Genomic DNA, 3184 nt, shown 5'->3' with positions numbered 1-3184 from the left:
TCAAAATAAGCTTGAGAAAAGTTGGGACACTTGCAACTCACAAATCTTGTATTTTGAAACACAAAATAAACTATTTTCACTGATATATTTAATGTTTTAATTTCACAATTTTGCCCACACAAATATGCACGGCAACTTAGAGACACACTATTTTTGGGGCCTTAATAAAACTTTCAAGAAATCAAGCATAAATGATACAACAAAGTCGTAAAAGATATGAAATGTTTACTTTATTAGAACATTGTATATATAACTATACAGAGATGGATATGTATACTCATTCAATTCTTACACCCCAGGGTAAGACATCTGACATAACTCCCCCACCCACATGAGTCGGCTTAAGACTTTATTACAGTATTATATGCAAGATATTGTTATCAAATTATTGGGTTAATCCACTTTCCAGGGAACTCTGTGTTCACTGGAGTGAGCACTGAGTGACACTGATTATATTTATATTGTCAGCTGAATACAGTAATAATAGTATAACAATTGAAATGGCAGCAATGTTGGAGGACAGTTCTAAGATGATGACAGAGGGACAGGTCTCTAAATTGATTCCACAACCATTCATACCTATCACCTGTTTTATTGTATTATCATCCGAATTGCCCTGTGGTACCTTAGGCTGAGATCACGTAGAAGTATACTATTCGGGTATACGGTGCACGTTTTGCAGGTGCATGCGTATAGCTTAAATCGAGCAAGGCAATTTCATGGTACCGGGTCACATAAGGCTACGATCACATCTAAGTATACTATTCGGGTATGCGGTGCACGTTTTGCAGGTGCACACGTATAGCTTAAATCGAGCAAGGTAATTTCATAGTACCAGGTCACATAAGAGGGCACTATTCGAAAAAGCCGTATACCTGCGTATAGTATATTATAGTGGGAATCGTGCATGTTCGATTTTAGCGCAGCGTATACCGTCCTAATTTTAACACTAAACAATATGTGGGTAAATTATTTTTTTGAATAGATGCACTATCTAATTCTGCACATTATGACACCTCATTGAAAGCAATGTGACCTCAAGAAGTAAAGTTACAAGCATTTGATTAGACGAAGAAAATTGGTAAACTGACCTATACTAAGCTATTAAGCTATATGAATACGCTCATTCGATCAGGCTGAGTTCACATAGTATACTCCTATATGAACTCAGCCTGATCGAATGAGCGTATTCCGTATAGCGAATACCGTATACTTCTATGTGATCGCAGCCTTATGGAGGACATAATGTTATTTAAATGAGGATGACTCTGTCATGAGCGACATCGTATTGAATGCCCTCTATACAATAAATTTATAAAGAGCAAAATGCACAAGCAGCCTCTCAGCATATAAAATACATTTAAACTTAACAAACAGTACAAAGTACAAATTAGTATCCATGTACAGAGCATCAAATCACATATCTCTGTGCCAACCTCCTTGTGACAAGTTGTGACATAATTCCAGTTGACATCCATACACCCCTATGGAAGACATGACCTTAATTTCCCATAGAGGGGTGTAGATTTCAAATGGAGTCACCCATTTAGGTAACCTCTTTTGAAATTCACAATCTCAAGGTCATGGCTTCCATAGGGGGGGGGGGGGTGGATTTCAACTTGAATAGCCCATTTCTACCAAAATATAACAGCACTCAAATTTGGGTCATCAAAGCCATAATGTATGATTTCTGTCAAATTTTAATTTGTTATTTTTTGCCCAAAATTATTACATAATATTAGCAACCACTGTCAAGGATGTTTTCTGATCATTTTAAGCCAAAATAATGAGGTAAAATGAAAGAAAACGCTGAAATTTGACTGTAATTAAAGTACTTCAGGCTTTGTCTTTTACAGGGTATTTAAATTTAAGTACACCATTGGATATTACGATCATGCAAAAAGTATAAATTCAAAACAAAATTGAGGGTGTCCTTGTGAGCAAATCATACATTATTGCTTTAATTGCTTCAGTCTGTCTTGATTTGGGATATAATTAAAGCATAAATTTGTTCAAACTATCATTTCCTAAGTCGGGAATGTACCAATATGTTTCGAACGTGTACCTAGAATATAAAACATGTGACCTAGTGTCGGGTAGCATCAGATGACTTAACCTGAGGTTATCTAGTTAACAAGTATACCCATCACTGCATATAGCTATTTACAAGAAGGAAAGTCAATTACAGTTAAATTGCACATGCATAAATCATAAAATAGTTTAGTTCATTATTATTAGCTGCGAGCATTTCCTTTCACAGCAGGTCCTGATGGAGGATTTGTACAAAATATGAATTTCCAAATGGGTTATTTCAATTGAAATCCATACACCCCCTATAGGAATGCGAATTTCAAATGAGGTTACCTGAATGGGTGACTCCATTTGAAAATCACACTCCCTGCAACTCAGTGAGTTGAAGATTAAGGTCATACCTTACATATGAGGTGTATGGATTTGAACTGGAATAGCCCGATGTAAGTAACTATCATTAAGTGAGCCAACCACTGAATTGCTTCAGATTATCACACTCAGTTGTTTGAGATCTACATGTAATGGTTAGTGCTTTAGGACACTGATACATTCAGAGGTCCATTCATTTTGGTCCTCATGAGTGCAATCCATCATAACAAGATTCAACTGGGCTCATGGTATGATATTTACAGTTGAGAAAATATGAATCTAGAGATGTTCCATAAAGCAGGAACAAAGAAGTTCAATATTTTCCACTTCAAAGGTGCAATCAATGATTGGATATATCAAAAAATCATCGAAAATCTGATTTTTACATTTTTGTGTAGGATAGGTGTGCTAATATACCTTTCAAGTGATAAAATCAAAAGAAACCAAATAAAAGTAAAATTGACATTTTAGTCCACATTGGAATTTGTCCATACAGAGAGCAACACACAATTGAATGCAGCTTTACATTGAAAAAAAATTAGTTCAAACAAATTTCAAATTATTTGGATACTTTCCAAGTGATTTCTGCTGGTGCCTTTAATTGTACACTACATAAATAAATAAATGAAAGAAGAAATGAAGGAATTTATGCGAATAAAGTTCACAATAAACCTACCAATCTTCTTCAAACTTTCACTGATCTCGAAAGAAAATAGACAAAAACAGTACTGTTTATTGCAAAGAGGTAATCATCTACTACCAGAGGCAAATTATTCATATAGTT

At 35.0% G+C, this 3184-nt stretch overlaps 1 long non-coding RNA gene across 1 annotated transcript; it reads right to left on the bottom strand.

Annotated features, from left to right (window-relative positions):
* Positions 1-208: 208 nt before the first annotated feature.
* LOC140154955 (uncharacterized) lies at positions 209-1802 on the bottom strand. The gene is made up of 2 exons (XR_011859330.1): positions 1231-1802; positions 209-625 (listed from the first exon to the last, which is right to left on the bottom strand). It is a non-coding gene; the product is annotated as an uncharacterized lncRNA (long non-coding RNA).
* Between the last annotated feature and the right edge of the window lie 1382 nt (positions 1803-3184).

The sequence above is a fragment of the Amphiura filiformis genome, chromosome 6 (assembly GCF_039555335.1).
Source record: "Amphiura filiformis chromosome 6, Afil_fr2py, whole genome shotgun sequence".
NCBI classification, from domain to species: Eukaryota; Metazoa; Echinodermata; class Ophiuroidea; order Amphilepidida; family Amphiuridae; genus Amphiura; species Amphiura filiformis.
Note: the sequence above shows the minus strand (reverse complement) of the source record. Positions and strands in the feature narration are given on the sequence as shown.